Raw genomic sequence first — 22,683 nt, forward strand, 5'->3', positions numbered from 1 at the left:
TTCTTTTTTTTTTAAATAAAACGCTTTCACAACAGCTGCAGATGTAACAACGCGCTTTACAAAACATTTCACCTCAAATCACAATAATACAACTGAACACATCACGTTCTGCCTGAAAAGACACAAAAAGTCAGCCATTTTGGTTTGGCGCAACCATTTGAGGGTTACCATGGTCAACCTAAGAGATCATCTCTGATTGCTGCCAAATCTAAACCACCTATACTAGTCTGCTGAGTGATGCTAAATCAGAAGAATGTCGACTCACTATAAAGCACCAAACTCTTGAGTCAACTCCTCAGGGTCATCTTAAATGTGTGTGTGCGTGATGATGGTCCAGCCCCGAAAGACATTCACAGTATGGAGTCCTACATCTGGTACACTTCCAAAATTTGTAGGCCAGATCAAATGCTCATATGGACCAAAGGCTGCTCACACCCTGCAGAACCTGACCAGAAGTGCATCTTATCATCTTGGACTTCTTGGGGGATTCTCTTGGTCCTGTCTTACTTCCTTGATGTGGTAGTCTGTGGTAGAAAATGGACATCAGTGAAATTGATAGGCTTCATTGCTCCACTCGACTGGCAGTCCAGAGCATTTCTCTTCCTTCTGGCCCTCCCTTTTATTCCGGTATGTGCCCTTTAAAAAAAAGACCCTGATGCACTGATGGCTATCTTCTTATCAGAGACCTCCTGTGCTCTCCTGGGCCTTATAAAGAATCAATGGACTTCTGAACCTGTGCGTTGAAGGATATTTTGAAGTCAAACGGTGTCACCTCCTCAAGGACACATGGTGAAGCTGGTCTTCATTTTTTTTTTTAATGGGAGTGGGAGATAGGGGTGGGGGGGGGGTTCCTGTGTGATGCATATTTATATGAATGTGAAGGCATTGTCATGTGCGTATTTGTGCCGCTAGCTATTGTTCATTTACTTCCCTTTCTCATGTATAGTTGCTACGCGCTTACTGCATTTCGCAGCCAGGTGTGCGTCGCCTCCATGTTGATGTGGCGCCGCCATTTTGTGGCTGGCGCGCACACACAGGGGACATCCATCAACGCCCAGCTCGCCATCTCGCTGTCATCTGGGCCGTAATGGCTGCCGGGCACATACATCACATGCGTCGCATCTCCCCGATAAAGGGGGAAGCTAATAAATGGCTATTATAAATTCAGGACTCCATGACAGCTGTGTGTGTGTGTGTGTGTGTGTGTGTGTGTGTGTGTGTGTGTGTGTGTGTGTGTGTGTGTGTGTGTGTGTGTGTGTGTGTGTGTGTGTGTGTGTGTGTGTGTGTGTGTGTGTGTGTGTGTGTGGGTGGGTGGGTGGGTGGGTGGGTGGGTGGGTGTGTGTGTGTGTGTGTGTGTGTGTGTGTGTGTGTGTGTGTGTGTGTGTGTGTGTGTGTGTGTGTGTGTGTGCGTGCGTGCGTGCGTGCGTGCGTGCGTGCGTGCGTGCGTGCGTGCGTGCGTGCGTGCGTGCGTGCGTGCGTGCGTGCGTGCGTGTGTGTGTGTGTGAGAGAGAGAGCGCGCATGCATGCAAGTATGTGATGAGCTTCATCACTGGGACACAGTTGAGCGAGCGCGTACAAAGCGAGCTGATGGAGCGGCCTTCTGCTGACAATCAGGAGAAGTAGGTCGCCTCTGAGGCGGCGTCCCACAGGGACCCGCACCAGGTCAGATTATGTCACGGCCTCTGACGCTGCATCTGAATGTCACGCTGGTGTTTATGCAGGGTTTCCTCAGTTTACAACTGTATATGAGGTTACGAACGGTGTGCGGTGAATTACTCTGCACGGTGCAATACCACATGGTCACTCTGCCTATTTGCAGATTTTTGGGTGGAATATTTTGTCCATTATTCATGTAAAAACTGACCTTTTCCTCATTTTGTGCTCAGGCTAAAGCCATATCCAATTATAAATTACTGAGTTGGTGCTATCTTTGTGTTCAGCAACTGTGTGGAACTAAGGTGAGGAGCTTCATTTATAGTCAGTTTTAAAAGAAAAGAAAAAAAAAGCTGCTGTGCTGCTATCTGTAAACCACCCTACTTTATCATTTGATTTATATTTCTGACCTTAAGATTTTTTTAATATACATTTACTGTCATTATGACTTCACAACTAGGTCAGCGTACGTCAGTGACATCATTTCGAAAGAAAATTGTGCTCCCATTCCGTTTACAACCTTGTCGTAGGAATCTGTTGTAATCCGAGGACCCATTGTCATTGAAGGACATAATTTGTAGCTGTCAAGCAAGCATTCCGAGCTGTCTAAATAGGTGACCCGACCAAACTGAAAGCGTAGGCCAAGTTTCAGTGTCACCGTACCATGTGACCAAAGTGAGGTTTCCCAGGCCAATAAAGTTAGTGTATATGCTAAACGTCACATTTTTATGCCCATTTATTTACTGTAATTATGACTTCACTACTACTAACATACAATTGGGTTACATCGCAAAAAAATTGTGAACAGTTTGTATATGTCAATATACTGTGTGTGTGTGTGTGTGTGTGTGTGTGTGTGTGTGCGCACGAGCCAATTTAACAACTTATGAATGTATATGTCCCAGTGTTTTGAATACAAAAAAGTAGCATAAGGTTCCTTTTTGTTTCTATAGATTCTTTTTTTTCCTCATCAATAAATGTGAATGTAATGTGACGCATGATGTATTCTTTCAATATGGCTTAATGGCATGCACACACAGAGATGGAATCAGCGGGGAAGAGCATTCATCAAGCGCATCTGCATCACAGTCGCAGGTGAAGTGGTGTGTCGTTCTAATCAATACAGAGATGAAGCGCGCGCGCGCGTGTGTGTGTGTGTGCGCACGCGCTCTTCTTGATGAATCATGGCTGCTGCTCGCAGAAAAAAACCCATATTTTCTCCTAAATGCCTCATCAACTTTGATTATTGAAGCTCTCACTGTGTCCACAATGCCTTTTGACGCAACCACATGGATGAATCATAATGAAGATAGGGCAGATTTTGCCCACAGGAAAAAAAAAGGTGACAAAACCAAGATGACAGGCCTAACTGAGAAGAACTGTCTTAAAACTGTGTGTGTTACAATACCATACATCCTGATTGTATGTAAGATAAAACGAATGGCCATTTAAATTTGCTTCATAACATTTGCCGAAAGCGGAAAATTCAATCCACATAAAATAGTGTTACTATTTTCTGTTCATGTGTATGGAAATACAAAATAGCACAGCAAATTGATTGTGCAGAAATTTTTTTTTATGTATTCAAAAGTTTAAAATGAGGAATAGTAAGACTGGCAGAAAACCGAGGGTTGGAAAATATAAATTGCCAATGTATTGTGTGCCGTCGTGCATTAAAAAAGTTCTTTACACTTTTTATCCAAATTCTAAATAATAGACTCCCTGGACTGTCTGTAAGTAAATGTAAATATTCTTGGTATTTTTCTTTCCAATGGAAGGAATCCAAATTAAGATTTGCTTTTTGTCAGCGATCATTTTTTTCCCCCCTTCGGGTAGCTGCTTTTGATTCATCTTCATCCGTGCATTTGTGGTTATTATTAGCCTTGCAAGGTGCACCCTTCACCGTCGACATCACCGCCTACCCCAGCAGTACACCCTGCCCCCTTCCAGAACAGATCTGGAGTAGCCATGCTTGCAGACTCAGCCGCCTTTCGGGTTGTACATCCAAATGACTGTAATCTGAGGATGAATAGCAATCAGTAGCCCTGTGCGAGCCGCTGGCACTACGCCTTCTACCCTTCCTGACCCTCCTCCCCTCTCCACAATCAGGCCGCTGCCACCCATTCACAAGAAGTCAACGCACTCACTCACGCGTGCATCAGGAAGCACTCGTCTCCATCTTTTGTCATTTAGGTGAAGGCTCGAGCGAGACCTCTCATGTGAATCTCACGCCAGGTTCACCGGTCGAGAAATGAGCTGCAGAGGTCAGTCCAGCCTGTCATGGAAATGACTGCACTGGTCACTTTTTTTCTGGCATTTATTTCCCAGGGTGGAACTCACCATTTTTTTTCTTTACGTAGGTTTTGAGGAAAAAGTCAGACTCATAAGAATAGATTTTCTAGGGAAAAAAAGCTCGTTTTTTATAAGAATAAAATTGGCAATATATTTCTTAGAATAGTTTGTTTTTTTCCAAAAATAAGATTTTTTTTTTTTACAAATATTTTTTTCTTTGTTTCAAGAGTGCAGTGGGACAGCCGTCAAATAACAAAACCCCACATGTAAATGAAACTCCAAAAAAAAAAAAATTGTTTAAATTGGATTTTTTAACCCCCCAAAATTCTGGAATAAATGGTGACAAAAATGTTTGTGTATATACTGTATATATGTGACACTCTTATCAGAATAAGATTCTTTAAAATAAACTTTTTTTTTTTTTAAACTTGCAATGTGGTGAGAAAAATTTGTGGAAAAAATACTGGTTTTATTTTTGAATAGGAAAAAAAAAGTCCTGCTTGAAATCAAATAAAATCGAAGAATCAGCTGAGAAGAGTTAGCGATGAATATATTGTATTGATCTATACCTATGCATACCAATTAGTTCTGAATTTCAAGAATTACACAGCGTACTGTATTCTGTTTAATACGTTTTCGGTGGTTTTGTTCGACCAGTCCTGAAGTGGAGGCCCGATGACTGACTTGTTAAACTGACCTTAATTTGCCACAAAATGGCCACTGACCTCAACGGCAAAGTCACAAGTAAATTCTGTCCACTTTTTTCCTGTGAGACCTAAAACATCTTCAAAAAGAGTACTACGCCCTGTCTATGTGCTTTACTTTTTGTCCCCCTCCACTTCCCCGTTTCTCCCCCCCCCCCAAAAAAAAGCCCCAATCAGACTTTGTTGAAAAGAATGGAAGAACAATCAATGTCATTTTCTATGCATTTTAGTTTAATATGTTCCTTTCAAAAAAAGTATTCCCTTCCAGTCCTGTTTGTGATGCTAGTGAGCAATACAATATAAACCGAAGAAAGCTTGTCTGCTGTCTACTTTGAATTTGAAATGAAAATACGTCTCTTTCAAGCATTTTACACACCGACACATTAAAAAAAAACCTCAGATGTTTAAAAATCTTATCAGCGATCTCACATGGGGACTCCCTCTCCCCCTCTCCTTCCCTCCCCTTTACTCCCTCACATCCTTCTCCACTATGTCCTCTCTCCTTGTGGTCGCCCCCCTCCCTCACCTCACAGGGGCGGGGGGCGGGGGGGGCATGCATCCCTGTGTTTATCGCCGCCATCCAGTTGTGCTCGTTGCCGAGCAACATGGAAACGACCATTTCATTATTGTTTTTGTTTTTTTGTTTTTTACTATCCCAGCATCTGTTGTCTTAATTCACAAGCTCACTTTTTTTTTCTAGTGCATATTAGTATCTCTCTCTCTCACACACACACACACTCTGGGCTGGAAACAATTATCATTGGAATTAATGAAGCGCGTAATGAAGAGTATCCTATCAGTGCTCCAGAATGGTGAATAATGTGAAAGGAACATCAAACATATACAAATGGACGCACCTAATTCTTCGCAGCCGTAAAAAGCAGGAAATGTGTGTGTGTGTGTGTGTGTGTCTGTGTGTGTGATGTTTAATATCGTCACATTTCCATATAAAAAGTCTCCTTAGTGACACACATAATGAAAGATAAAACGATTGCATGAAAAGGTGAGTTTATCTTTTCAATAGCCATCAGCACCAAATGTGTTTAAAGGAGGCTGCTTCCTCCGCCGATAACCCTTCGCGGTGTAGTCTGACAGTGGATTAGTCTTCATTTCAAATTAGGAAATACATTTGGGAAAATATTTGACAATATTTGATCAAAAGAGTGTTAGAATCGATACCAAGTCAGTATCAATAAAGGATCGATAGCAGGATGTGGTCGATATAGTAGTTTCAAGTATCGTTCTTGTGTGCGCTGTGCAGGTCACTGGACTCGCTGCTTCTGCTCAGCCATCTTGTGTTTCGATGTTGTGGCATCAGTTGATTGAGCAATGCAAACAATGTATTTTATTTATTATTATTGAATGAAAAAGATAAGAAACAATTTGTTGATTTTGTTTTTTAAATTTAAAAAAAAAGTCAATTGAAGCAGAATTTTTAATTTTTGTCTTCTATACTTTCTGAAACGTACCTGGGAAAAAAAATGCTTTCCAGTGATCACTTTCTACTCTTGATTAATTGATTTATTTGTTAAAAATCCAGTCTGAACAATGAATCGGTAAAATCAATTTGTTGCTGTTGCACTGTTTTGTCACAAAAATGATCAATTATTTTGTGGTCACCACTAAATTGTTTCCTAATTTTGCCCAAGGCTTCATGTAATCAGAATAACAAAAAAGAAACAAAAACACCTAATGGTTATGAAAATTCATTGATATTTGTTAATATTGATTCATGCATCTATGGTAATTATCAAAAACTATTCGTATTGTTTATTTATTTTTCTTAGGGAATTCAGTGTATTTAATTTTTACAATGGCAGTTGTTTAGCTATTGTGCATCTAGAGCAAAGGTGTCAAACCAAAGGCCCTGGGGCCAGATCTGGCCCTCACATCATTTTATGTGGCCCGCGAAAGCAAATCAACTTCCTGATTTTTGCTAAAATATCCACACTACAAATTGTCTTCACTTTTAAAAACGTTGAGTCATTGCAAGCATTTCGTTTCTTTCCAATTCCCCTTTTGAATTGCAATACTTTATACTAATACTAAATTGCAACCCAAACCTTTCTTTGAAACCTGATTTCAAAACCCTAAACCTAATGTGAAACCATACTTTAACTGAACGGATGGATACAAAGTCCGATGCCTTGCCTCGGTTGAAGCCCCCATCCCAAACAACATCATGTAGGACGCGGATGTGGCACTGCTTCCCGCATGTGTAGAAACTCCCACGCTGCAGGATCGCCTCCAAGCAGGGCTTTCCCCACCGCACAAGAAAACAAGTGGACCTGACAGGAAATTGCTGGAGGGTAGCAAGCAAGCGCCCCCGACGCGTGTATGCGTGCATGTGCCTGTGTCTGTGTGCGTGTGCGTCTGTGTGGTGGAGAGAACTCTAGTCTCTGTTCAGGTTTGGAAATGACCCCAAACGCACAACAAACAGGAATAGTGTAAACCGAAAATTTTACGCAATGTATTATGTGTGTGTGTGTGTGTGTGTGTGTGTGTGTGCGTGTGTGTGTGTGCGTGCATGTGTGTGTGTGTGTGTGCTGCTCTGTCACCCAATTATTGTCACCATGGCAACTATCTTGGAATAGGGCAGGTGGTTACGTTTACTATTACCAGGTCACTGCCTTGCAGCCTATTGACACAAGCGCGCACGCACCTACACACACACACACACAATGCTGAGTACTTTGTGCTCCCACTCTCCCACTCTGAGGAGGCACAAAGATTAAAAAAGAGGCGAACACCAATCACCATGGCAACAAATTGGAGGCAATTTCGGTAATAACAGGTATTATACAGCTCAGCGCATTATTTGTGTATGTGTGTGTGTGCGCGTGTGTGCGTGTCTGTGTTGGGGGGAGGATGGCAGGTAGAAATCCTCTGTCCAACTCTATATTCATGAAGTCAACTACTCTGTTCATATTTTAGAGTTTGATGTGTTGTGCATATTCTGTGCGGTATGATACGATGATGACAGTATGTAGGCCAATGAGGATGCATGATGAATGGCAGCTGGACAAAGACACTCACCGGAGCGTGAGTATCAACATGAAGTCCCACTACACTGGAGCTCCGTGCCCACCCCGGACCCTCACACTGGGGTGGGGGTTGGCGTCCCTGTGCAGACATGCATCCATCCATCCATTTTCTAATCCGCTTATCCTCACGAGGGTCGCGGGTGTGCCGGAGCCTATCCCAGCTGCCGACGGGCAGTAGGTGGGGGACACCCTGAAATGGTTGCCAGCCAATCACAGGGCACACATAGACGAACAACCATTCGCGCTCACATTCACAATCCAGTTTCCTCCCACGTTCCAAAAACATGCATGGCAGGCTGATTGAACACTCGAAATTGTCCCGAGGTGTGGGTGTGAGTGTGGAATTTTGTTTGTCTCTGTGTGCTCTGCAATTGGCTCACAACCGGTTCAGGGTGTCCCCCGCCTACTGTCCGAAGACAACTGGGATAGGCTCCAGCACCCCCCGCGACCCTCGTGAGGAAAAGCGGATCGGAAAATGGATGGATGGATAGTTATGCATAGTTTATATTGAAGTGCAGTACATATAATTATACAACATAGTCCATTAATGTAGGTACAGTATGCATAAAAAGCGACATGGATCGTGTGTTTTCTATGCATGTCGGTGTGTTTTAATTGGAAAAAAAATTAAGCTGGGTGCTGCTTAACTCATTCACTCCCAAAGACATAAGTATCTGGGGTTGAACGTGTGGAGTGTGAAAAGACACATTTTTTTTCAATTACATTCAGTACCAGCCAATTCTAGACCCCCTTTTTTTTTACCCTAAGTCTTGAAAAAATTTGAAAAATATAAGTATTCGGGGTTGAAAGTGTGGCCTGTGAAAAGACATTAATATGTCAGTGGGAGTGAATGAGTTTAAATGACATCCCAAATTGACTATTTTCAGTCACAGCGGCTGCATTCACATGACATTCGTTACTTTCTTTTGATTTTGAAGAGAAGACAAGAACTCACTCGGATGTCCTTCAGATGGACACGTTTGGAGCCGGCTCATATTTATTCCATCATCTTTTCCAGCTGCCGTTCAGTCCATTCAGAGTGGACACATTGATATGTTCTTGAATTCAGACGGCAGCTGGAGAAAAGTGGAGGGAAGGAAAAGGAGAGTGAGGGGCTGCTATTAATACGTCCAACACCCTGCCACACCACCACCAGCGTACCCCCCCGCACCCCTACCCACACTCTCTCCACTATTCATTCAGCAGCTCACAATGAATTGCAGCTGTGATGGCAGATAAATTGTGTGTGTGTGTGTGTGTGTGTGTGTTTGTGTGTCTGTGCCTGGTGTGCAGTGATTATCAGCGCTTAGGTGTGTGTGATTACCATCACCAAGGAAGAAAAGGAGGAGATTTAGGTCAGATCAGGATGGAGCAGATGAAGAGGGTGAATGTCAGCCACAATAAAAGCATCCACTGCATGGCAGAAATGCTTTACAGGCAATTTGGACTTTAGTTTATCTGAGATGAGTTCAACTTTTCTTTGATAAGAATGTTTTTCTTAGCTTAGTTTAGGCAGGATACACACGGTTGTTTTTCGGCGACATGTTTTTCGAATCAGGTCGCTGATGGCGTCGTGTTACACACGATGGAATTGTGTGCAGGTAGCGTGGGATCGGTTCCCACTCAGCGGCGGTGTGAATGCGGGTGTTAATGGTCGTACGTCTCTGTATGTGCCCTGCGACTGACTGGCGAACCAGTTCAGGGTGTAGTCTGCCTTCCGCACAAAGTCATCTGGGATTGGCTCTAGCAACTCCCCGCGACCCTGTTCAGGATAAGCAGTGTTGAAAATGGATGGATGTGTTTCGAATCTCCAAAGATGTTTTATCTTTGGCAGACACCATGCGCAAAAATGATAAATCGCACACTTAACAATTTTGGTTCTATTGTGTGTGGGTTGCTCAGATAATATCAACACAGTCGTCACACAACAAAAGATTCTCTTCCCCGCTCCAGTCAAGAATTCCAATCCTCAGCGGGAGAACTCTCATGTCATCACATGCAGAACCACAAAAAGGATATTAGGCAGTGTTGTGTCCAAGGACCGGCAACCCGAGGCCAAGGCCAAGGCCAAGGACTTCACTCCGAGGCAAGGCCAAGGCCAAGGACCAAGGACTGATTTTGAAGCTGAGGCCTAGCCTAGGACATGTATAAAACAATGCTATCATACCACTTGGCAGGTCTTCATGATTTGCAACACCCCTCCATCATAACCCCTTGCACTCCCTAACGCTTGAATGAAGTGTTTTTATTCAAAGAGTAGAACAGTCAGGGTATGTGTTATTTATACTGAGAAAAACAAAAAAAGCATATGATATACATTTACGAATGAATGTTTTAGTGCAGTAGTTTCTTAATATAAAGTAAATCAACACTCAACAGGCATGACGTGGCACGGAAGACGGAAGTTGAGAAATGACTTTGCATAGAAGTCAATCACTGAGTGCAGAAAAAGCGGTAATCTCTGCAGTGATAATTTTACAGTTTACCGGCAGCGAGTCCCAGGGACTCGCTGATCAGAAAAGTATGAGTGCCATTATGCATTGAGAGAGTCCCAAATTTCAAATTCTGAAATGGTCTACTTATTCAATTGCATATGATAATAACACAAACAACAAAATATACATACAATTATAAACAAATGCTGCAAAAATGTAAATAATTCAGTAGCAGGCCTGAGGATTTCGGAAATTCATGGTAACCGTTTTTCGGTTCCGTCGGATTACCCAATGGGAAACCATGGTAACTAATGTTGGGTTCCGTAAACGTTCATCATGGGAACCCATTTTTCTATTTTGACTGATATTCATAATCAAGAATTCTGACACTCAAAAGTATAATGTTTAAAGGGTAAATGTTTGAAAACGATGCATTAACAATGAACATTACATCAGTAGCTGTGCACTCCAGGTTTATTCCAAAAAATAAATGGATCAAAAACTGGTGTACTCATGTGGCATCATCAGAGTATTTTTTCCAATCTCACACTGCAAAGATTAATTTACTGGTAATCATTAATACAGGTAAGTATTGATGTGGCTTGACATCCTCTTCCTAAGACAATGCATGTGTAATCTACGATCAATTTGACGAAAGAATTTAACACACGTCATCATGAGTTCTACCAACAGTTAACATTAGCATTACTACACCTTGTGACGAAGGCTTTATTCATAAAGTTACCATGCTAAAACCAGTAAATTATAGAATAACCAATACTGTTTCATAATATTTTTCATAACGATTAGCCTACAAATCTAATGACCAACTTGACTTGTAATCGTGCCTCTCGTCGTATCTTGCTCTCGTGTTCTGTGCATACATTTCAGGTGAGTTTAGTGATACGCCCTTTGGACGATTCATACGAAAAATCTGACTGGCATTCCCATTTCTTAAATGTCGTAATTAGTAGACCTTTGTGAGTTTTTTTTCACCGCCATCTCAAACTTTCATCCGCGCAATTCCTCAGTTTGCGGACTGAAATACCCAGTCAGCAAAATTGGTCTGGCCCAGCTCTGGGGCAGACACAGCACGTACACTCGGCCCACATACCTCAATGAATGACGGTCCTGCAGTGGCCCACGTCTGGCATCCATGATGTGGGCCGCATTCGGCCCAGATCTGAGCCAAATTGTAAAACCATATCTGGCCCTACTCCGACCCGACGCTGGGCCAGAACAGGTTCCTGATATCAGCCTGAATTCAACCTCAACTAAGCCACATCTTTCATGAGCCATATTTGACCCACATTAAAAGTCTCAAAAACATGTTTATTGTCATAATTTGTGAACCTCACATACCTGTATAACTCCACATACACTGGAAAAATTCACTTTTCTTTATTTAACAGTGAACACAAAGTCCAAATTGGAATGCAGCTTACTCTTGAACGGTATTTTTCTGTCCATCAAAATGTTGCGCTCTCCATGTCCTCTTTTCTTCTCATGCTCTCCTTCCTTTCACCATCCCGATCAGGAGCCGGATGTAGCCATCTTTTGATTGTGACATCAATTTCCTGGTCTGAGGCCCAAGATGTTAGGCTGTTAGGTCTCACAGCGGCTGTAAGAATGGACAGTGTGTTAGGAAAACAAACATTTGTACATGTCATGAACAATGAATAGTCAGTAAAAATAACCCTTGAAATTTCCTATAATAAAAATAATAATACATTTCATTTATATGCGTCTTTCAAGACCCCCTAGGACACTTTACAAACAAAAAACTAAACTAGGTGTGACGCTGTGGGGCGGAATATTTGCCACCAAAAACTAAACGTGAATAACTTTTAAATAGTTTATACTGAATTTGAATTATGTGAATTGAAGGTCAGTGGCTCGGATAATGGATGGATTTGTATATTTTACTCTGAATCATATTGAATAACTGAATCTAAATTGTACAATCTGAATTTGAAACGATAGACTTTTTTTTCTTTGAAACTGTATTTGATCCTCACTGAAAATTAAATTCAGTTTATTTTCATATTCAGTCTTACAGATACAAACCGACGTTTTTTTTCAACGTCAGATTTTGTTTTTGAATTGCGGTACTAAGTTTTAAATTAACTTTATGGTCAAGTATGAAGTATCCGGTTTGCAGCAAACGGAATCAAAATTAATATCATTGTATTTCAGTGCAGAAAGGGTTCTTTTTGGCAGCACCTCTGACTGTTCAATCACCTACATTTTCACAAGTGATGTGTCGGTCGCGCACGAGCAGGTACAAAGAGATTGAAGTGAACGATGAGCCGTTTTTAGCCGAAAAAAACGACCATGTGTAGTGAGGCGTTTTTCGACGAAAAAAACCCCAGACCATGTATAGTAAGGCATTTTGAGCCGAAAAAAAAGGACCACGTATAGTAAGAAGCTTTTAGCCGAAAAAAACGACCATGTATAGTAAGGCGTTTTTAGCCGAAAAAACCCCAGACCATGTATAGTAAGGCATTTTGAACCGAAAAAAAGGACCACGTATAATAAGACGCTTTTACCCGAAAAAATGACCATGTATAGTAAGGCGTTTTTAGCTGAAAAAAACGACCATGTATAGTAAGGCGTTTTTCAACGAAAAGAAAAAAACATGTATAGTAAGGCATTTTAACCCGAAAAAAAAGGCCATGTATAGTAAGGCATTTTAAGCCGAAAAAAAACGACCATGTTCAGTAAGGCGTTTTTAGCCGAAAAAAACGACCATGTATATAGTCAGCCGTTTTTAGCCAAAAGTCATGACCATGTGTACACAGTAAGGCGTTTTTAGTTGAAAAAAACGACCATGGATAGTAAGGCGTTTTAACCCCAAAAAACGACCATGTATAGTAAGGCGTTTTTAGACGAAAAAAAAACGACCATGTGTAGTAAGGCGTTTTTAGCCGAAAAAAAAAAGACCATGTATAGTAAGGCATTTTTGGCCCAAAAAAACCCGACCATGTACAGTAAGGCATTTTTAGCCCCAAAAAACGACCATGTATAGTAAGGTGTTTTTAGCCGAAAAAAACAACCATGTATAGTAAGGCGTTTTTAGCCGAAAAAAAAAGACCATGTATAGTAAGGCGTTTTTAGCCGGAAAAAAAATGACCATGTATATAGGAAGGCGTTTTTAGCCGAAAAAAAAAATGACCACGTATAGTAAGCTGATTTTGGCCGAAAAAAACGACCATGTATGGCGTACAGTACAGTATAGGCGTATGTACAGTATAGCAAGCCGTTTTTCGCCGAAAAAAATGACCATGTATATAGTAAGGCGTTTTCAGCCGAAAAAATCGACCATGTATATAGTCAGGCGTTTTTAGCCCAAAAAGAACGGTGCAAATGGTTTTCTTGATTGGCTGTCAGCCGGGTGAGGGTGCCCCTTCCCCTCTGCGGATGGCCCGAAGACAGCCGGAGGAGGCTCCAGCACACCCCCCCAACCCCCGACCCTTGTGAGGACAAGGGGATGAGAAAATGGATGGGAGGGTGGACGGACAACACCCATGCCAGCAAGAAGAGAACACGCAAGCGCGACAGGCCGGAGTTGGATTTGAACCCTGGACCTCTGTGTTCGCCCTCTAACGCACTAACCAGTGGGCCACGGAGCCAGGCCAGCATCACACTCCAATGTAAAAATGACAGCATTTTTTTTTTTTAAATAAAAGATCAACACAACACATTAAAAGTCTTGTTACTCGTAATTCTCTCTGTGTTGTCATTTCTTCCTCTTGTGCAGCTTTCTTGGCTTCGATCTTCTCCACGAGTTCCTGTCGGAGAAAGGGGATATGCATCTGACAATCTCAATCACAACAGGACATTTCTACCAATTCAAGGGTTGTTGTCATTGGGTGCCAAATTTTGGCAACCAATGACAACAACCCTTCCACTTGAATTGGTAGAAAAGTCCTTTTGTGACTGAAATGTCATCAGCCATCTAAGTCACAACAGGACATTTGCGTTTTTGGCCCAAAAAAACCGACCAGGTATAGTAAGGCATTTTTGGCGAAAAAAAACGACCATGTATAGTAAGCCGTTTTTAGCCGAAAAAAACGACCATGTAGAGTAAGGCATTTTTGGCCAAAAAAAACGACCATGTATAGTAAGGCGTTTTTAGCCTAAAAAAACGACCATGTATACTAAGGCGTTTTTAGCTGAAAAAAACAACTATGTAAAGTAAGACATTTTTAGCCCCCAAAAAACGACCATGTATATTAAGTCATTTTTGGCCGAAAAAAAAGACCATGTACAGGCCGGCATTTTTGGCCGAAAAAAACCGACCATGTATAGCATGGCGTTTTTAGCCGAAAAAAACGACTATGTACAGTAAGGCGATTTTGGCGGGAAAAAAAACGACCATGTACAGTAAGGAGATTTTGGCCGAAAAAAAACGACCATGTATAGTAAGGCGTTTTTGGCCGGAAAAAAAATGACCATGTATAGTTAGGCGTTTTTAGCCGAAAAAAATGACCATGTATAGTAAGGCGTTTTTAGCCGAAAAAAACGACCATGTTTAGTAATGAATTTTTGGCCGAAAAAAAACGACCATGTATAGTAAGGAATTTTTGGCCTGAAAAAAACGACCACGTGTGGTAAGGCATTTTTAGCCCAAAAAAACGACCATGTACAGTACGGCGTTTTTAGCCGAAAAAAACGACCATGTATAGTAAGGCGTTTTTAGCCGAAAAAAAAACGACCATGTATAGTAAGCCGTTTTTAGCCGAAAAAAACGACCATGTAGAGTAAGGCATTTTTGGCCAAAAAAAACGACCATGTATAGTAAGGCGTTTTTAGCCTAAAAAAACGACCATGTATACTAAGGCGTTTTTAGCTGAAAAAAACAACTATGTAAAGTAAGACATTTTTAGCCCCCAAAAAACGACCATGTATATTAAGTCATTTTTGGCCGAAAAAAAAGACCATGTACAGGCCGGCATTTTTGGCCGAAAAAAACCGACCATGTATATATAGTAAGGCGTTTTTGGCCGTAAAAAAACCACCATGTATAATAAGGCGTTTTTAGCCGAAAAAAACGACCATGTATAGCATGGCGTTTTTAGCCGAAAAAAACGACTATGTACAGTAAGGCGATTTTGGCGGAAAGAAAAACGACCATGTACAGTAAGGAGATTTTGGCCGAAAAAAAACGACCATGTATAGTAAGGCATTTTTAGCCGAAAAAAACCGACCATGTATAGTAAGGCGTTTTTGGCCGGAAAAAAAATGACCATGTATAGTTAGGCGTTTTTAGCCGAAAAAAATGACCATGTATAGTAAGGCGTTTTTAGCCGAAAAAAACGACCATGTTTAGTAATGAATTTTTGGCCGAAAAAAAACGACCATGTATAGTAAGGAATTTTTGGCCTGAAAAAAACGACCACGTGTGGTAAGGCATTTTTAGCCCAAAAAAACGACCATGTACAGTACGGCGTTTTTAGCCCAAAAAAACGACCATGTATAGTAAGGCGTTTTTAGCCGAAAAAAAACGACCATGTATATAGTAAGGCGTTTTTGGCCGAAAAAAAATGACCATGTATATATAGTAAGGTGTTTTTAGCCGAAAAAAATGACCATGTATATAGTAAGGCGTTTTTAGCCGAAAAAAACGACCATGTATAGTAAATAATTTTTAGCCCCAAAAAAACGACCATGTATAGTAACGAATTTTTTGCCGAAAAAAATGACCACGTATAGTAAGGCATTTTTAGCCCCAAAAAAACGACCATGTATAGTACGGCGTTTTTAGCCGAAAAGAACGACCATGTATAATAGTAAGGCGTTTTTACCTGAAAAAAAAAACGACCATGTATAGTAAGGCGTTTTTAGCCTAAAAAAACGACCATGTATAGTAAGGCATTTTTGGCCAAAAAAAACGACCATGTATAGTAAGGTGTTTTTAGCCGAGAAAAACGACCATGTATAGTAGGGCATTTTTGGCCGAAAAAAAAACGACCATATATAGTAAGCCGTTTTTAGCCGAAAAAAAACGACCATGTATAGTAAGCCATTTTTGGCCAAAAAAAACGACCATGTATAGTAAGGCGTTTTTAGCCTAAAAAACGACCATGTATACTAAGGCGTTTTTAGCCGAAAAAAACGACCATGTTAGGTAAGGCATTTTTAGCCCCAAAAAACGACCATGTATAGTAAGGATGTTTTTGGCCCCAAAAAAAAGACCATGTAAAGTAAGACATTTTTAGCCCCCAAAAAACGACCATGTATAGTTCGGCATTTTTGGCCGAAAAAAAACGACCATGTATAATAAGGCGTTTTTAGCCGAAAAAAAAGACCATGTATAGCATGGCGTTTTTAGCCGAAAAAAACGACCATGTATAGTAAGGCGATTTTGGGGGAAAAAAAACGACCATGTATAGTAAGGAATTTTTAGCCCCCAAAAAAAGCATGTAAAGTAAGACATTTTTAGCCCCCAAAAAACGACCATGTATAGTTCGGCATTTTTGGCCGAAAAAAAACGACCATGAATAGTAAGGCGTTTTTAGCCGAAAAAAACAACCATGTATAGCACGACGATTTTGGCCGAAAAAAAACGACCATGTATAATAAGGCGTTTTTAGCCGAAAAAAAAGACCATGTATAGCATGGCGTTTTTAGCCGAAAAAAACTACCATGTTTAGTAAGGCATTTTTAGCCCCAAAAAAACGACCATGTATAGTAAGGAATTTTTAGCCCCAAAAAAAAGCATGTTTAGTAAGACATTTTTAGCCCCCAAAAAACGACCATGTATAGTTCGGCATTTTTGGCCGAAAAAAAACGACCATGAATAGTAAGGCGTTTTTAGCCGAAAAAAAAACCCATGTATAGCACGGCGATTTTGGCCGAAAAAAAAACGACCATGTATAATAAGGCGTTTTTAGCCGAAAAAAAAGACCATGTATAGCATGCCGTTTTTAGCCGAAAAAAACGACCATGTATAGTAAGGCGATTTTGGCGGGAAAAAAAACGACCATGTATAGTAAGGCGTTTTTAGCCGAAAAAAACGACCATGTATAGTAAGGCGTTTTTAGCCGAAAAAAAACGACCATGTATAGTAAGGCGTTTTTGGCCGAAAAAAAAACGACCATGTACAGTAAGGCGTTTTTAGCCGAAAAAAACGACCATGTATAGTAAGGCGTTTTTAGCCGAAAAAAACGACCATGTATAGGCATTTTTAGCCGAAAAAAACCCGACCATGTATAGTAAGACGTTTTTGGCCGAAAAAAACGATCATGTATAGTAAGGCATTTTTAGCCCCAAAAAACAACCATGTATATTAAGGCGTTTTTAGCCGAAAAAAAATGACCATGTATAGGAAGGCGTTTTTTTGGCCAAAAATGCCTTACTATACATGGTCGTTCTTTTTCGGATAAAAACGCCGTGCTATACATGGTCGCTTTTTTTCGGCTAAAAACGCCTTACTCTACATGGTCGTTTTTTTCGGCTAAAAACGCCTTACTATACATGGTCGTTTTTTTTTCCGCCAAAATCGCCTTACTATACATGGTCGTTTTTTTGGGGCTAAAAATGCCTTACTATACATGGTCGTTTTTTTTCGGCTAAAAACGGCTTACTATACATGGTCGGGTTTTTTCGGCTAAAAACGCCTTACTATACATGGTCGTTTTTTTCGGCTAAAAACGCCATGCTATACATGGTCGTTTTTTTCGGCCAAAAATGCCGAACTATACATGGTCGTTTTTTTCGGCCAAAAATTACTTACTATACATGGTCGTTTTTTGGGGGCTAAAAATGTCTTACTTTACATGGTCGTTTTTTTGGGGCTAAAAATGCCTTACTATACATGGTCGTTATTTTTCGGCCAAAAATGACTTACTATACATGGTCGTTTTTTGGGGGCTAAAAATGTCTTACTAAACATGGTCGTTTTTTTGGGGCTAAAAATGCTGAACTATACATGGTCGTTTTTTTGGGCCAAAAATGCCTTACTATACATGGTCGGTTTTTTTCGGCTAAAAACGCCTTACTATATATACATGGTCGTTTTTTTTGGGGCTAAAAATGCCTTACTACACATGGTCGTTTTTTTGGGGCTAAAAATACCGAAATATACATGGTCGTTTTTTTTCGGCCAAAAATGCCTAACGATACATAGTCGTTTTTTTCGGCTAAAAACGCCTTAATATACATGGTCGTTTTTTGGGGCTAAAAATGCCTTACTATACATGGTCGTTTTTTGGGGCTAAAAATACCTTCCTATACATGGTCGGTTCTTTTTTGGATAAAAATGACTTACTATACATGGTTGTTTTTTTGGGGCTAAAAATGCCTTACTTTATATACATGGTCGTTTTTTTCGACTAAAAAAGCCTTCCTATATACATGGTCAATTTCTTTTCAGCTAAAAACGCCTTACTACACATGGTCTTTTTTTTCGGCTAAAAATGCCTTACTATACATGGTCGTTTATTTTCGGCTAAAAACGCCTTACTAAACATGGTCGTTTTTTTGGGGCTAAAAATGCTGAACTATACATGGTCGTTTTTTTGGGCCAAAAATGCCTTACTATACATGGTCGGGTTTTTTCGGCTAAAAACGCCTTACTATATATACATGGTCGTTTTTTTTGGGGCTAAAAATGCCTTACTACACATGGTCGTTTTTTTGGGGCTAAAAATACCGAAATATACATGGTCGTTTTTTTTCGGCCAAAAATGCCTAACGATACATAGTCGTTTTTTTCGGCTAAAAACGCCTTAATATACATGGTCGTTTTTTGGGGCTAAAAATGCCTTACTATACATGGTCGTTTTTTGGGGCTAAAAATACCTTCCTATACATGGTCGGTTCTTTTTTGGATAAAAATGACTTACTATACATGGTTGTTTTTTTGGGGCTAAAAATGCCTTACTTTATATACATGGTCGTTTTTTTCGACTAAAAAAGCCTTCCTATATACATGGTCAATTTCTTTTCAGCTAAAAACGCCTTACTACACATGGTCTTTTTTTTCGGCTAAAAATGCCTTACTATACATGGTCGTTTATTTTCGGCTAAAAACGCCTTACTAAACATGGTCGTTTTTTTGGGGCTAAAAATGCTGAACTATACATGGTCGTTTTTTTGGGCCAAAAATGCCTTACTATACATGGTCGGGTTTTTTCGGCTAAAAACGCCTTACTATATATACATGGTCGTTTTTTTTGGGGCTAAAAATGCCTTACTACACATGGTCGTTTTTTTGGGGCTAAAAATACCGAAATATACATGGTCGTTTTTTTTCGGCCAAAAATGCCTAACGATACATAGTCGTTTTTTTCGGCTAAAAACGCCTTAATATACATGGTCGTTTTTTGGGGCTAAAAATGCCTTACTATACATGGTCCTTTTTTGGGGCTAAAAATACCTTCCTATACATGGTCGGTTCTTTTTTGGATAAAAATGACTTACTATACATGGTTGTTTTTTTGGGGCTAAAAATGCCTTACTTTATATACATGGTCGTTTTTTTCGACTAAAAAAGCCTTCCTATATACAGGGTCAATTTCTTTTCAGCTAAAAACGCCTTACTACACATGGTCTTTTTTTTCGGCTAAAAATGCCTTACTATACATGGTCGTTTATTTTCGGCTAAAAACGCCTTACTATACATGGTCGTTTTTTTGGGCTAAAAACGCTTTGCTCTACATGGTCGTTTTTTTGGGCTAAAAACGCCTTACGATACATGGTCGTTTTTTTGGGCTAAAAATGCCTTACTATACATGGTCAGGTTTTTTTGGCTAAAAATGCCTTACTATACATGGTCGTTTTTTTGGGGCTAAAAATGCCGAACTATACATGGTAGTTTTTTTTCGGCCAAATACGCCTTACTCTACATGGTCGTTTTTTTCGGCTAAAAACGCCTTACTATACATGGTCGTTTTTTTTTTCAGCTAAAAATGCCTTACTATATACATGGTCATTTTTTTCGGCTAAAAACGCCTTACTATACATGGTCGTTTTTTTCGGCTAAAAACGCCTTACTATATATGGTCATTTTTTTTCGGCTAAATACGCCTTACTATACATGGTCGTTTTTTTGGGCTAAAAACGCTTTACTATACATGGTCGGTTTTTTTCGGCTAAAAACGCCTTACTGTACATGGTCGTTTTTTTTTCGGCCAAAAATGCCTTACTATACATGGTAGTTTTTTTTCAGCTAAAAACGCCTTACTATATACTGTACATGGTCGTATTTTTTTCGGCTAAAAACGCCTTACTATACAGTACATGGTCGTTTTTTTCGGCTCAAAACACCTTTCTATACATGGTGGTTTTTTTCGTCGGAAAACGCCTTTCTGTACATGGTCTTTTTTTTTCGTCTAAAAACGCCTTACAATGCATGGTCGATTTTTAGGCTAAAAACAACTTACTGTCCATGGTGGGGGTTTTTGTCTAAAAACGGATTACTAGACATGATTGGGGGTTTTTTCGGCTAAAAACACCTTTCTATCCATGGTCGTTTTTTCGTCGAAAAACGCCTTACTCTACATGGTCGATTTTTTCGGCTAAAAACGCCTTACTATACATGGTTGTTTTTTCGGCTAAAAACACCTTACTCTTCATGGTCGTTTTTTTCGGCTCAAAACACCTTCCTGTACATGGTCGTTTTTTTTGGCTAAAAATTCCTTACTATACATGGTCGTTTTTTTTCGGCTAAAAACACCTTACTATACATGGTCGGGTTTTTTTTCGGCCAAAAACGCCTTACTCTACATGGTCCTTTTTTTCGGCTAAAAACGCCTTACTATACATGGTCTTTTTTTTTCGGCTAAAAACGCCTTACTATATACATAGTCGTTTTTTTCGGCTAAAAACGCCTTACTATCCATGGTCGTTTTTTTTGTCTAAAAACAGATTACTACACATGGTTGGGTATTTTTCGGCGAAAAATGCCTTACTAGATACATGGTTGGTTTTTTTCGGCTAAAAACACCTTACTCTTCATGGTCGTTTTTTTCGGCTCAAAACACCTTCCTGTACATGGTCGTTTTTTTTGGCTAAAAACTCCTTACTATACATGGTCGGGTTTTTTCGGCTAAAAACACCTTACTATACATGGTCGTTTTTTTTTCCGGCCAAAAACGCCTTACTCTACATGGTCCTTTTTTTCGGCTAAAAACGCCTTACTATACATGGTCTTTTTTTTTCGGCTAAAAACGCCTTCCTATATACATGGTCATTTTTTTTCGGCTAAAAACGCCTTAATATATATGGTCGTTTTTTTTTTCGATTAAAAACGCCTTACTATACATGGTCGTTTTTTTGGGGCTAAAAATGCCTTACTATACATGGTCGTTTTTTTGGGCTAAAAACGCCTTACTATACGTGGTCGTTTTTTTCAGGCCAAAAATGCCTTACTACACATGGTCGTTTTTTTTTCGTCTAAAAACGCCTTACTACACATGGTCGTTTTTTCGGCTAAAAACGCCTTAATATACATGGTCGGGTTTTTTTCGGCCAAAAATGCCTTACTATACATGGTCGTTTTTTTCGGCTAAAAACGGCTTACTATACATTGTCGTTTTTTTCGGCTCAAAACGCCTTACTATACATGGTCGTTTTTTTTTTTCAGCTAAAAATGCCTTACTATATACATGGTCATTTTTTTTGGCTAAAAACGCCTTACTGTACATGGTCGTTTTTTTCGGCTAAAAACGCCTTACTATACATGGTCGTTTTTTGGGGCTAAAAATGCCTTACTCTACAGGGTCGTTTTTTTGGGGCTAAAAATGCCTTACTATACATGGTCATTTTTTTTGGGTTAAAACGCCTTACTATACGTGGTCGTTTTTTTCAGGCCAAAAATGCCTTACTATACATGGTCGTTTTTTTTTAGGCTTAAAAATGCCTTACTATACAAGGATCTTTTTTTTTCGGCTAAAAACGCGTTACTATATATGGTCGTTTTTTTGGGGCTAAAAATGCCTCACTATATATACATGGTCGTCTTTTGGGGCAAAAAAATCGTTACTATACATGGTCATTTTTTTGGGGCTAAAAATGCCTTACTATACATGGTCGTTTTTTTTCGGCTAAAAACACCTTTACATACATGGCCGGGTTTTTTTCGGCCAAAAATGCCTTTCTATACATGGTCGTTTTTCTCAGCTAAAAACGCCTTACTATACATGGTCGTTTTTTTTCGGCCAAAAATGCCTTACTATACATGGTCGTTTTTTTTTGGGCTAAAAACGCCTTACTATACATGGTCGGTGGGGTTTTTTCGGCTAAAAACGGCTAACTATACATGGTCGTTTTTTTCGGCTAAAAACGCTTTTCTGTACATGATTGTTTTTTTCGGCTAAAACCGCCTTACTCTACATTACTGGTGTCAAACTCATTTCACATGGTGGGCCACATACGGCCTCGGTCGATGTCAAGTGGGCCGGACCATTAAAATTATACCATACTTTGCTATAAATAACCAAAACAATGTCGTTCCTTTGTTTTGGTATAAAGAAGCGCAAGAACATTTGGAAAATGTTGAAATTTAATGAATGTATCTTTTACAAAACATTTCATGAAGCAACTTACATT

This window comes from Hippocampus guttulatus, chromosome 8 (genome assembly GCF_054856545.1).
Source record: "Hippocampus guttulatus isolate MCC_2025c chromosome 8, RoL_Hgut_1.0, whole genome shotgun sequence".
Lineage (NCBI taxonomy): Eukaryota > Metazoa > Chordata > Actinopteri > Syngnathiformes > Syngnathidae > Hippocampus > Hippocampus guttulatus.